We start from the raw sequence: 14,066 nt of genomic DNA, 5'->3' as shown, positions 1-14,066 counted from the left end.
CACCACATATCTCCCCTCAATCTCAGTTTTGCCAACATCAAGGTGGGGGAATGAGTAACAACCAGCCTTATAGGGTTGTTCTGAAGGTGACTCCATACAAACACATGATAAGTCTGGTGTGGTGGTTTGCATAGGAATGACGCCATAGGCCCATATATTTAAATGCATGGTCATTAGGGAGAGGCCTTGTTGGAGGAAGTGTGTCCCTGCAGGTGGGCTTTGGGGTTTCAATAGTTCAAGCCAGGCCTAATGTCTCACTCTTCCTGCTGCCTGAGGACCCAGATGTAGAACTCTCAGCTCCTCCAGCACCAGGTCTGCCTGTGTGCTGCATTGCTTCCTGTTACATTGATAACAGACTAAACCTCTGAAACTGTAAGCCAGCTCCAATTAAATGCTTTCCTTTATAAGAGTTGCTGTGGTCATCGTGCCCTGTTCCAAGGCAGTAACACCTCTCTGTCGATACCCAGATTACATCACTGTTTTCTAGCCTGTCTCCGCATCCTTACATGCCCCCTTCCAACACATTAGCCACACAGAGCCAGAAGATCCTTTCAGAACACATGTCTGAGCAGTTATCATCACTGCTCCACCCAAAACCAACTCCAGACATGCCCAATGCCTCAGAATATTTAACACCATGCCATAGTAAAGACAATAAAAACCCCAAGTTTACATAGCACTTCCTATATACCAGTCGCTAACTGACATTTTATGGCTATCCTTGATCCTTATTTCTTATGGTCCACAGTGCTGTTCAACCTACAAAATGTACTAGTAACTCAAACATTAGTCCTTAGATGATGCTGTGTGGCAGTCACACATGGGCACGCGCAGAGGGGCAAAAATGAGAATCACCTGGCTGCCATGTTTCTAGTGGAGCTCACGAAAGGTAGTTTTCTGTCTCCTTGGTTGAATTATTACTCTGTGAAAGCACACTCTCTGCAGTCCATTTTGTGTCCCATTTTTGTTTGTTTTACTGCTCAAAGGCCCCAAGCACAGCCCTGAGTTGCTGTCCCGCCCCAAGAGCCTTGTGGGGTAAAGGAGAGTCACAGACCCTTACAACCCTCTACTGTACCACTGTTTGTTTCTTTTCCTGGCTCCACAGCGTCCTTCCCATCTTCCCTCATCTTGTCACTGGCTACTTTCTTTGCTTTTTCATCTCCCCTCCCAGTTCAGACACCTGTTATCACATCTGCATGCAACCTTTCCCAGGGCATGTTTTAGCATAAACCTAAACAGATTTACTTTTTTGGTTATTAGAGGAGAGTCCTGGGGAGCTCAAGAGTCTAATATAGCTAGAAACAAACAGAACCAGGTACCCGACACCTTTGAGCATGAGAAATCTGGTGTACTAAGAGATGGTGGCCTGACCTTATTATTTAGAACCCACAGTTGATGAATGGTCCAGGATGTAGCCATGCAAGAAATCTGGTGTACTAAGAGATGGTGGCCTGACCTTATTATTTAGAACCCACAGTTGATGAATGGTCCAGGATGTAGCCATGCAAGGTGATTGAAATGTACAAGAGAAGAGGTCACTAGACACACTTGCGCCCACAGCATTGAACGACGCAGAGAGGCTTGAAGGCCAGGCCCTCACGCTATCTATCAAACTCAGTGACAGGAAGGGTAGACAGGCAGATGACATGAATCCGAAAGGATGAAAAGCTCTGCAGAGATGGGACAGCATGATGGTCTAGAATGTTCCAGAAAGGACAAAGATAATGAATACACCATGTCTGAGATACACGGAGTAGGGCAGCAACCAGCTGGGTGCCCTGGAGCTGAAAGGTAGGAGATGGTTCTGCAGGTTAGTTGGGAGGAGAGTCAGAAATAAATGGAAGGAAAATGTGATGGGTTGGGTCATCTCTGTGACAAATAACCAGGGAATTATTTAAAAGGAGGAAGGATTTATTGTGGCTTAGTTTTCTAGTCTCAGTCTAGGGTTAGCTGATCCACTCTTCTGAGCATGAGGTGGAATATGGCTGTGGAACCATGTGTTAAAAAGCAGCCAGGATGCAGAGAGAGAAAGGTGCCACTCACTGCAAGACAGAGTCCCCAAGGACACGCCCCTAGGGACCTACTTCACCCTGCTGGGAGTTTCTTCTTAAAATAACCAGCACATCCCCAAATACCTCCACCCAGCTGGGTGAGTACCAAGCCTTCAACACACAAGCCTGAGGAATTCGTTTCATATTCAAACCGTAACAGAAGGTGTACCCCAGGACCTGGTCCCTCACCTGACTGTTACACCAGCGTCACCTGAGGGATGGGCATTGTGGGTAACTTCTGATTCTGGGGTCTCCGGTGAGGCCTAAATAAGATGCATTCCTGACAAATTCCTAGGGTGCTGAGGGTACAGTCCTGGGATGACATTTAGAGTCAGTGTGCTGGGGGGGTGTGTTGAATGTCACTGGAGATGTCCCACCCTCCTTGGGAAAGTGGAAATCCGATTTTGGTTGGTTTGCTATATCATCACACACATTTTTTCTCTTCCCAACAACAAAAGTAAGTAATAATAATAATCATAATCATAAGAAGCTGAAGAGAGGAGCTTAGCATGAAAGCACGCCATTGGCAAGACTGAGGGCCTGAGTTCAAAGCCTAGGTCCAGTCTCATGCGGTGGAAGAAGATGTCTATTGATTTCCACACAGGCACACATGCACACGCATATATAAAATAAAATACAAATTAAAAAAGTTAAAACAAGAACAACAGCAAAAAACTTTGACTCACATAATTGAACTGAGAGCTGAATGAGCCAGAAAGAAACAGACTTGGGGCCTTGCTCTCTCCACTGGCTCCAATGTTACAGGAAACAAATTTTATATCTCTACCCTGAGCGATATAAAATTTAGTGGAAAGTGTAAAGAACAGACCACCCCACAGAGCAGAAAATGGAAAAACGCCAGCTTACCTGCTGGGGAGCTTGTCCATTAGGCCTCTCTGGGTGTTTAACTTCTCTTCCTGTAACAACACCAAACCAGAAAACTGAGGGAGGGATACTCGTTGCCTCATTTTCACAGCGGGGCTACATGGGGAAGATGACAGAAGCCAGCATCCAGGGGGCATAGGGCAGGGCTGTTGCTGTGGGGTTTCTGGCCTGGAAGAGCCCAGGCAGGCAAGAGTCTGAGGTCTGTTAGGCCTGACTTGGCAGCCCAGCTCCGGGCAGTTAGCAATCAATCAACAATTAACTAACATCTCAGTGTTCCCATTCATAAAATGAGACTGTAATGAGATTTAAATGGTATAACATGTAAACGGTTCATCACAAGCAGGGCATGTTGGACCTGTTAACACTGTCTACCACATCTGAAGGTCTGGATGCTTGCTTTCGCTTCAGAATTCAGATGTTGAAACAATCCCCAGCATCAAAGGTGGGGCCTTTGGGAAGTGAGTGGATCATGAGGGCAGCGTCCTTACGGAGAGGCCCTAAGGAAGCCCCGTTGGCCCTTCTCCGAGCTAGATCACAGTGAAAAGGTGACTATCTAGGACATAGGAATTTAGCAGAAACCGATCTGCTAGGGCCTTCGTCTTAAACTTCCAGTCTTCAAAACTGTGAGAAAAATATTTCTGTTGTTTATAAACCGCACAGTCCAGTGTGTTTTGTTATAGTAGCTTAAACATATTAACCTACTTTGGGTAGTGCTAATAAACACTGCTTAGCAGTATGCCTCCACTCCGATGGACATAGTTTCAAGGAGGGAAGAAAGGAAGGAGAGACAGAGATGAAGTAAATAAATTTTCTCCTTGGGGATGTATCAAGCAATGCTTCAACTAATTAAGGCATAACCATTTAATAAATACATAATTTAGAAAATATCTTTGCTTATAAGGAAAATGATACATAGAATTTAGAAGGTACAGAAATGTTCAGATTGTCATGTCTCAATTTAGTAGACTATTTCACTACATACAGACACATGCTTAAGGCATGCTTTTATTCTACTTTCAAGTAACTAATGAGACAATGAACTCCAACCTACCAAATGGTTACAGACATTCAGTGATTCAATTTCATATTCTGCTAGCCATGTCTTTTCAGTCAGTATCTATTTTTTATTATTCAATAGTTCCCTAAAGCTTGAAAGCATTCATTGAATATCCCTCATCCTATTGATCTCAATTTTTGTGACATTACTAATTATTTATCATGAGCATTATGAGTACATATGACTTGGTAAGGACAGCATGAGTAAGGTGAAGTGCATGCATTTGGGGAGCTATCCAACTATCCTGGGAGAGCGAGAAAGCTTACTCAAATGGTCTGTAGTGCATAAATAACACTGGGCCTATCCCAGAGAGGCTCAGCACTGAGAGACTATGCCGCCACCTGGCAGCTCTGAGATGCCGACAGTTCTGAGTCAGGCAGATGGGGAAACTGGTGATGGCCAGCTATGACAGGAAGGCCTTTAGGCATACTGAACATGACAAGGAGGAAGCAAGGGGTGCTGTTTACTTAGCCAACAAAGAATTCTGAACTCCTGCTTTGTGTCAGGGTGCCAGGAAGCTGCGGTAATAGTGTGTGACTTGACCTACAGAGTGACAGCCTCCTGTGAGGGGGAATGAGTCCTCTGGAGTCCTGAGTTTTGCTTTTTTGAGACAGGGGTTTTCTGTGTAGTCCCGGCTGTCCTGGACCAGCTTTGTAGGTCAGTCTGTCCTCGAACTCACAGAGATCTGCCTGGCTCTGGATTCTTGATTTTTAAAGAGCACATCAGTGAGGAGCCTAGAGGGGCCAAAGCTTTACTCGGTGGTCTGCAACACTCCATGAAGAAAGACTGGACGAGGGGAGGCACCTCTACATGGATGGACTGAAAAGTTTGGGGGCCAAAGAAACAGAAGGAGCAGTGGGGATGTTTGAGAGAGGAGGCATCAGCAAGGGTTCAGTACTGAGGACCCCCATCCTTGTTTCCTGGTGTGGCATCTCAGAGGAAGTGATGAGGTCATGCTTTTGCTTTGAAAAAGATATTGAACTATCTGTGGGAGGCTACTCTTCAATGCCCACAGGTGTACAGTGAGACATTATTGAGTCAAGCAGGTGCCAAAGACTACAGACATGAAAGGTCAATAGGTCACTTTCCTCGACCCACCATTGGCATGTCAATTGGTGGGTAGACCGATATTACAGCCACAGACAGAACTTTGTAGGAAATGGTTGGAAGCAGGCAATTAGGGTGACTGGTGTGCGTCCATCTGAGAGAGGGCAGACCCTTGGGAGAGCAGCATTGGAACTACAAGGGCTGGGGAGCTGGCTCAACAGCTGGAGTGCTTGCTGCTCTTCCAGGAGACCTGGCTGCGTTTCCTGCACCCACACTGGGTATCTCACTGTGGCTGTAACTCCAGCTCTAGGTGATCTGCCCGGTGCCCTCTACTGGCTTCCACGGGCACCTCCACACACATGGCATATACATCACACCACTCACGAGAATAAGTCATAAAAAATGAATTTAAGCAAGATCCAAATACATGGGTGGTGCCAGTCCTCCGAAGCACAGCTCTTCTCATCAAGCCCCTCCTAGGTGGGGAGTCTTGAGTGGCCGGGTGCTGCCTGCCAAGTCAATGGCCCCCTCCAAGGCCTCCATCATGCAACAGCCATGGCTTTCCCGAATAATCTCTGAAACCCTGTCCAGTTCTATTTGCAGCCAGTCTGATGTGTTCCAAAGGCTTCCAAGCCTTTACACGTATTATTTCCTTCAGGGCCTTCTTGCCCATTAATATTCTGGAAAATTCCCTTTGCACTTCAAGACATAAAGCTTACAGTCAAAACATAAATGAAAAAGCGTGAGACTTGGTGATGTACTACAGGTGATCCGCAAAGTGCTGTCAACCTTCCAGAATGTCCCAGAATTGCACAGTCCGATAATGGTAAATGCTGGTCACATGTACTTATTTTAATTGAAATTGCTGAGAATTAAATACAATTAGATGCTTGGTTTCCCAGCAGCAGTATCCAGCCACATTGCATTGGCTTAAAAGTTGTGTGTGGGTAGATGCTAACTCAACAGCCTTTGGGGACATAGCACGTTGGATATTCTGCTGGATAGAGCTCTTTAGTGATTTCTTTTCCCCAGCACATTTGAGGACATTAAACCCCTAGAGGCATTGTGTCCCTTGTCTGCTGGTAAACAGTCTTGTGCTGCTCGGTATTTCCCCAGCCACTGACCATGGAGTAGATTCTGTACTCCCTGATCTCGGGAGAGGTATTTCTTACTTTTCCCGACACCATTGGACTCCCCAAGGATGCCAGGGGCAAATGTGGCTAGTGGCCCAAAGTTTGCATATCTTTGAAAAGGCATTTTCATTTGGGAAGATGGGGCTAGCCCTATAGCCAGAAAGTTGTGAATTGGAATCTTTGCTTCACCACTTATGAGCTGTGTTTCCTGGAGCAGATTTCTCAACCTCTCTGTGCTTTTGCTTTAGTTTAGGTATACAGATCACAGGCAACTCAGGATTGAAAGGTGATGAGGTGCAGCTATGGCAGCTGCCATTCCTGATGCAGCTGCTTGATGGCATGCAATGAGGAGGGTGGTCTCCAGGAGGCCCTCCTGAGGAAGAGGGGTGGCGCTCCTCACCTCTCCTGCTCATCACTACCCAATTTTCGGGCTTTTTCTTAAAGGGGTTGTCGTTACCAAAGAGCTCAGGTAACTGTACCAGGAAGGGGGATTTCTGCTCAAAGAAGGGTGAAGGAGTGGGGTGGTGGTGGTGCATGCCTTTAATCCCAGCACAGGCAGAGGAAGGTGGATCTCTGTGAGTTCGAGGCCAGCCTGGTCTACAAAGGGAGTTCTAGGACAGCCAGGACTGTTACACAGAGAGACGCTGTCTTGAAAAACGAAAACTCAAAAACAAAACAAAACAAAAAATAGAGAAGAAAGAAGGGTGAAGGAAGAGGCACTAGCCTTTACCAGAGGCCCCAGACATGGGAGACTCACACACGGGTAGTTTGTAACCATCCCACGGACCCTCCCCATGAGGCCTGGGGAGAGTGGAAGGATGTGAGGATGGTGTGTGGAGCAGGTTTGTGGGTGGTGGAAAGGACGCTGGGTAGGATTCAAATTTCGAAGGTGGGCTCAGGTTAGGTCAGGAGGAGCCTTGAATGCCAGGCCATGAGATTGGCAGTCTGGTGGCACCATGCTGGCTTCCCTGGTGGGCATGACAGAGGGGAACTGAGCCAGCCGTGGCTTAAGTGTAGAATGGTTTTTGCCTCGGTTTGTATCACAAAGTGGATGGTCTTTTTCTATAACTTCTGTTCTCTGCACCAGAGGGAAACCAATTTCTTTCCAAAAGGCATTAAATTCTGAACATGATAAGCCTGAGTTGGCACCAGTGCTTTTCCTTGTAATTGGCAAACACATTCAGGTTGGGCCTCTGCTCTCCTTTGATGGCTTCCCACCCCCAACCCCAAGCGAGGCCATTATCTGAGCCAAAAGAAAAGATCTCATGCAGGGGTCCTTTCTCCCAACAAGCTTTGCAAGCTTTGCAACATCTTCCTTGGATACGGTTCAGCTGGGGGCCTTCCCTCTACTCCAAGAGGGATTCCTAGTCCTCACAGAGGGGCCTTTGTTGTCCGGGGTTATGAGAAGCTAAGGGCTTGCTTAGCACAAGGAAGTATCTTTTCATTGGGTGAAGTCATGATCAAAGCGGGCCGTGAGGGAGAGCTGCAGAACAGAGTGGTGATTTACATCTAGAGCTGCTACAGAGAAAAGAAGGACCCTGTTCCTCGAGCACACCCCAATTGTCTCAACATGGAGCCTGACTTTCACTCATCTACTGACCGGTCGCTTTTTAAGATGTATTCGTTCTTCATTTGTGTGTCTGAGCGTTTGCCTGAGCGTGTGTTTGCACACCACATGCATGAAATGCTGGAAAAAGCTAGGAGTCAGATTCCCCGGAGCTGGAGTTCCAGATGGTTCTTAGCTGCCATGTGCATGAGAACGAAATCCTGGTCCTCTGAAAGAGCAGCAAGCACTCTTAATTGCTGAGCCATCAATTATTAAAATTTAGTCCCTAGTATTTTTTTTCCTGTGTCCATGTGTGTGGTGTGAGTGTGTGTTTGTTTAGGTATGCACATGTGTGAATGTACTTGTGTGTATGCATTAATGTGGAGGCTAGAGGCATTTGTTTGTTTGTTTGTTTTTTGAGACAGGGTTTCTCTGTGTAGCTTTGTAGATGAGACTGGCCTCGAACTCACAGAGATCCGCCTGCCTCTGCCTCCCGAGTGCTGGGATTAAAGGTGTGAGCCACCAACGCCCGGCTGAGGCTAGAGGGTTAGTGTTCTCTTCTACCATCCTCCACTCTCTTTAAAGCAGGTTTCTTGCTGCTGAGCTTCTTGATTGGCTAGGCTTGCCAGCCCCAGAGCACCTGCGTTTTTTGACTCCGCATCCCTTTGCCTTTCTCTAGTGACAAATATACATACACACACACACATATTTTTCAGCACCAAGTCCTCTGTTTTGTTCACAAACATCTCAGATCTTGTGCAAAGTCTTAAAGACCTTGTTTGAGTTACATGGCAACATCCTACTTAAAAATGTATGAATTTATAGATATAGCCAATATACATATAAAATAGACACACACACATACAGATATGCATAATAAGCATGCAAGATTTGGGATAAGGCAGAAAAAAAGCTGAGCCTTAGTCACAGAAATCTTGTGTGATGTGTTCCGTTTTCTCGCTATGATGTGTTAGCTAACTTCTGTGAAGCTATGGCCAAATCCCCGAGAGAACAGGTGTAGAGAAGAGGGCTGTGTTTTTGTTCACAATTTCAAGGGCTTCCGTCTCTGGGTGGTTGCTCAGAGCCTCATGTTGGTATACGCATACGGTAGAGGTTGGTCTGCTCATAACCAACAGAGAGTGAGGAACTGACCAATATGACCTTCAAGGACCCTCCCCAGGACCTGCTTCTTCCAACTAGACCATACTTCCCAAAATGTCCAGAATCTCTCAAAACAGTGGGACCAAGCATTTCACACATTAGCCTGTGAGGGGGAAATGTCATAATCACATCCTAACATATGGCATATTTTTATGTTCAATTACAGGCAATTTTATATAATATATAAGCAACTTCATGTATACCCCCCCAGTTCAACACGGTACACTTGTCTGTTCCATGGCAATACATGATGCCTATGATGAGTATTATAAGCAACTACAAACTATCCCAAGGGTGACTCCCAGCCGGTTCATTAGCCATTTTTCTCTAGGGCCTGACATTTTTGAAAGTTTCCATGTTTTGGTAAAGTTCTTGCACCTTTCTATCAATACTGTATGTGTTTGATGTGTGCTGGTTCTCCACCCCCCCAAAAAACCCATGAAAGTAGAACAATTTAGGAAGAAGATTCCTGGGAAGGGGAGAGGGACAAGGAAGGGTAAGACTGAGTCTCTGCAAATATGATCAAAGTATAGTATGTATATCATGTATGAATATGCCATAATAAAACCCACTATATGTAATTAATACATGCTAATAAAACATAAAATCTTTCCATTTCTGTATGGATCAACTATTTCATCTTAGATGCTATATAGGGGGAGCACATACACAAACAAAACCCCGCACTGCACCCCCCCACAGCAAAATCCCAAGAGATCAAATCTTTGTTAAAGTTGCCTTTTAGCATCGTTTGTGATGAGTCAGATAAAAACAGCCATCCTGATGAAGAGCCTACTATAATCTGAATATTTAAAACCTGAAAGAAAAAAAAACAAAACTCCTGCTGGCTCACCAGTAGGAAAATGTGCGCTGTAAGTATTCTCTGTCTGGCAAGCTAGCTACTTTTCTAAGGGAACCAAGAGCTTTGCATGCAAGGTTTGTCTCCATTAGAAGCCTGTTCACCCTTGAATCAAATACAAAGTGCTTAGGTATTATTTTTATCCCTTCCTCTTAAGAATTCAACTCTCATGAAAGGAAAGCAATTTCCCAGAAAATATTGCACAAATCCTGGCTGTTTATCTCTTCACTCTTCTCCTACCCTCCCCTCTCCCCTCTCCCTTCCCTTTCCCCTTCCACTCCATACCCCGCTTTCATTTAACGACAAATGCTCGATTTTCCTAAGCACGAACTGGGAAATTCTCAAAACTCTGCCGGTCAAAGAACATTTGCTTATTTATACGGGAGAAGCAACCAATAGCTCCGCCTTCTGCAGGGTGGAATGTGATGCGGAAACAGTTTATGGGAACCGTTCAAAATGAATTAAAGTAGACAAATAACTCAGCAAATATAAAAACAAGCATGGCAACCTACAGATCACAAGGGCACCTCCAGAAAGTGGCTCAGGGTAGAAGCAAACCAAATCTAGGAACTGATAAGGTCTTCTTCTTAATTCACTCTAAGTAAACATATGGGCAGCTAAAATTACTACATTTTAATCCTTAATGTTTTCTTAGCAGAGCACACTGATTCGCGAAGTGTATCTGTTTACTGTTCTTCATGGGAAAATCCTATTCTTTAAGCCAGCGATGGCTGGAAATGGACCCTCTAGTCTTCATGTTAGGGGTGCTTGTGCACACTGCAGCAAAACATGAGCCGTCTCTGTACCTGCTTTTGGGGTTGTTTGCAGATCTCTTATTAATAGAGGAAACATAGAAAATTCCATACCAGACATAGCACCACGTTGCTATTTCAACTGTCTTCAAAGGTTTTCACTCTGTGGTTCAGGCAGGTACAAAATTTGCAAAACAATTCTACCTTACAGGCAGTGGAGTTCTGGCAAATGTTTAACAACTGGTTTGACAGAAAAACAGAGATATTGACTATAAATAAGAAGCATGAAGCAGGCATATGGCATGCAAATATAAACACACTTCCACAAAATAAGCCGGGGACTGAGGAGATGCCCTTGCTGTGCAAATATGAAGACCTGAGTCTAGATCCCCAGCACACATATGTAAACCCGGGCATGGTCATGTATGTACCCCCCACGTGCTCCACACAAACACATACCATGTACACATGTGTATGTACACACACAAATGGATTTACTCTTCAGAAAATGATTGGAAGGGCTTTTGTCACACTCTTCTGTGCACAGTCAACCCTGCGGCCACGACTCACAGACAGATGTCGTTCTGCTTGAATGCAGGTTGGGGTTTACATTTAATAGTTTAGAATAAGGACAAAGAATGGCCACATATGGGACTTCGCTTCTTTGCTGATAACATGAGCAAATCTTTGCTAAGTCAGATCACTTTTAAAACTTAGGAGAAAAATTTCCTCATGCAGTCTTTTCTTTTGTGTGTGTGCAATGGCAATAGGTTTGATCTACTTTCCAGTTTAATTTAAAATAATGTTTTCTCCATTACATTCCTAATCACAGACAGGTAACAAAATAAAAAAAATCAAGTCCTAATTCACAGTGTTTGCCAATTTTTGTGGTGTAAATGTTCTTAGGGTGGCTGATTCGAAGCCTATCATGTTGAGGGCCTGAACACAAAGTTTAAGAGCAACACAGAACCCCCCAAGACTGCCCCCAACAGGCTTAATAGACACAAAACCCCTTGCTCGAAATATGAGGTTTTGGTATTTATTAACTTTATTTTTAAATATAATTTATTTAATTCTACTTTTAAATCATTCAATTGTAAATGCTATTAAAATCTCAACAAGTTGTTGAAATTCCAGAACCCCATGGCCAGTCCTGGCTAGCTGTGGCACAAGCTTTCTGGGTTTTGTACTTGAAGGGCAAAAGCACTTTCCAGGCAATTTTCCCTCAGCCACAGATCACTAACCTCCAACAGTCACCTTAAGGCCCACCTTCCCCTGCTGTGAGTTAATCAGTCTCAAGAGGGTAGGATGTTCCCAGGAGAAGGTTAGCAGTTAGTAAAAAGCATGTGGAGAAACCAACTCCAGGTCATGCGACCCTAAGGAACCGCTCAGTTGCCTTTCCTGGAGACTGGAGCCTGGAGACTGGAGAGAATGGAGTTCCTGGACAGCCATAGGATGGGAGGTGGCGTGGGAAGATGCTGGAATAGTGCCTCAGATGCAGCCCATGCTAAGTAACTAAACTCGGCCCTGAGACCTCATGAAATAAATGTAAGATTCCCATGCTGGCCACACATGGCTTAGCTGGGGAGCCACTGCCTCTCCCGAAAGAGACATGCTGTTCAGGTGTGCTTCACTGACTGACTGACAGGTTTGAGGAAAGCCCTCGACATGGCATGCTCACACCTGGTTCACAGGGCCACTGATTTCATCTCTTTCTTTTCCCGGAAGTGAGCATGCATAGGTGAGGTTCAGTGCAGATCCAAAGAGTAACTTCCCAGGATGAGTATGTAGGAATCGGGGTGTCCATTAGACACTGGAAGTTGAGAAGACACAGCTGCAGGATTGGAGAGATGGCTCGGAGGTTCACAGCACTTTCTGGAATATCCTCTTGTGACCACATGATGGGCATACATACAACCAGGCATACAGGAATACACATAGTTTTACTTTTTAACTTCAAAAGAAGATTCCGTTGTTTTCTGTGTAGTCAGCACAGACAACAGAATCCAAAATAGATTTAAACAACGGCAACAACAAAAAAACCCGGAAAAAACAAAAACAAAATTAAGAGTTTGAGACTTTCAAAAGTATCCAGTGATACATAGATCATTAGTGTGGGGATTGCAGACTTTTTGGGGGGGATTCTTTCTTATTTCAATTTTTGTTTTTGCAGTACAGATTTAAGGGTCAAAGAAAATGCGAATATCAAACAACAAGCTTACATTACTATGTGAAGTCAGGGCAACAACTACCTGCTGGGCTTGCTATGTCAAGAAATGTGTCTGGGGTAAGCTCCCAATGGGCCCGTGGCAGGCAGCACTGCATTATTTCTCCTTTAAATCAACTCAAGGTTAACTGGAGATTATAGACAGAATGTTGGGGACCAAGAGGCCAGCCTCTCCTGCCCCCTCATGCACTTGAGGCAGTGGGTTGAGTCCATTTCTCTTTTCTAGAACACAGTCTGAGAATAAACAACAAACAAGGCTGGGTGGTGGTGGCACAGGCCTCTAATCCCAGCACTCGAGCAGCAGAGGCTGGGGAATCTCTGTGAGTTCCAGACCAGCCTGGTCTACAAAACTACACAGAGAAACCCTGCCTCGAAAAACAAAACCAATAACAACAAAAAAGAATAAACAACAAAATAGCCCACCTATGATTGTTATTAACCAAACTAAAGCTCAAGGAAATGAGATATTCTAAGTACTCACTTGTCCATGTATATATATATATACATATATAGTAAATATTTAATCAACTAATGTATATATGTTATGGATTTTATTCAGAGATGTCCAGAATTCACTGATAAACCAACGGTTTCAGCAAATTGTAGAAACTTCAAGCACAAAAGGAATAAAAGAACCAGCAGGAATCTACCTATTTATTTGAACAACATAAATAAATAAGTTTATTATATGTACGATATCAACAATATACTAATCATATTGTTGGAAAGGAAATATAAAGGAAGAAACTATTATCTTTCACAGCTAGAAATATTAAAAATGGTTAGTGGACAGAATTTGCTGTGACTAGATCTAAAATGTTTCCACAGCACATTATCAGAGACAACTCACTATGTGTTTGCAGTGGGTGTTGCATTTAAGTGTGTATGCACATAAAATGCTGTTAAATTTAGCTCCAGTCAAATTTAGAGATTTAAGTCCTAGTTTTTTATCATCACATTAAAAATCAAGCTGATTTTTTTGGGTGTACAATTTCAATTTACAAAATATTGTAAATTGAAAAATGTGATAAAATAGTGAAGTTGTCAAAGTTAAAGCTCTCTAGATTGTCTAAATTGATTTATTTAAAAACACAGCAATAAAGCATGCTCATTCACACATGTGCAGGTGTGTGTGTGTGTGTGTGTGTGTGTGTGTGTGTGTGTTTGCACTGTGCCATGGTGGGCATGTAAAGGTCAGAGGGCAACCTCAGCTGTTGAGCACCATCTTGCTTGAGACAGTGTCTGTCATTTGATACCAAGGTGCGTATGTTACTTGTGAGTTGGCCTGTGAGCATCTGGGGATTGTCTGATGTCTGCCTCCTATTCCCATCTACAGTTCTGGGATTAC

The 14,066-nt window shown here is 44.2% G+C and overlaps 1 protein-coding gene across 2 annotated transcripts in view; it reads right to left on the bottom strand.

Annotated features, from left to right (window-relative positions):
* The window catches only part of CUNH4orf19 (chromosome unknown C4orf19 homolog), a 76,838-nt gene that overhangs the window by 18,058 nt on the left and 44,714 nt on the right, over positions 1 to 14,066 (bottom strand). The window contains exon 2 of one of the 2 annotated variants that reach the window (XM_013116519.3): positions 2,919 to 2,968. The exons of the other annotated variant lie outside the window; for it this stretch is intronic. The gene's annotated coding sequence lies outside the window, so the exon portion shown is untranslated. The remainder of the gene's footprint in view (positions 1 to 2,918; positions 2,969 to 14,066) is intronic. 2 annotated transcript variants of the gene reach the window in all.

This window comes from Mesocricetus auratus, unplaced genomic scaffold (genome assembly GCF_017639785.1).
Source record: "Mesocricetus auratus isolate SY011 unplaced genomic scaffold, BCM_Maur_2.0 Super-Scaffold_100006, whole genome shotgun sequence".
NCBI classification, from domain to species: domain Eukaryota; kingdom Metazoa; phylum Chordata; class Mammalia; order Rodentia; family Cricetidae; genus Mesocricetus; species Mesocricetus auratus.
Note: the sequence above shows the minus strand (reverse complement) of the source record. Positions and strands in the feature narration are given on the sequence as shown.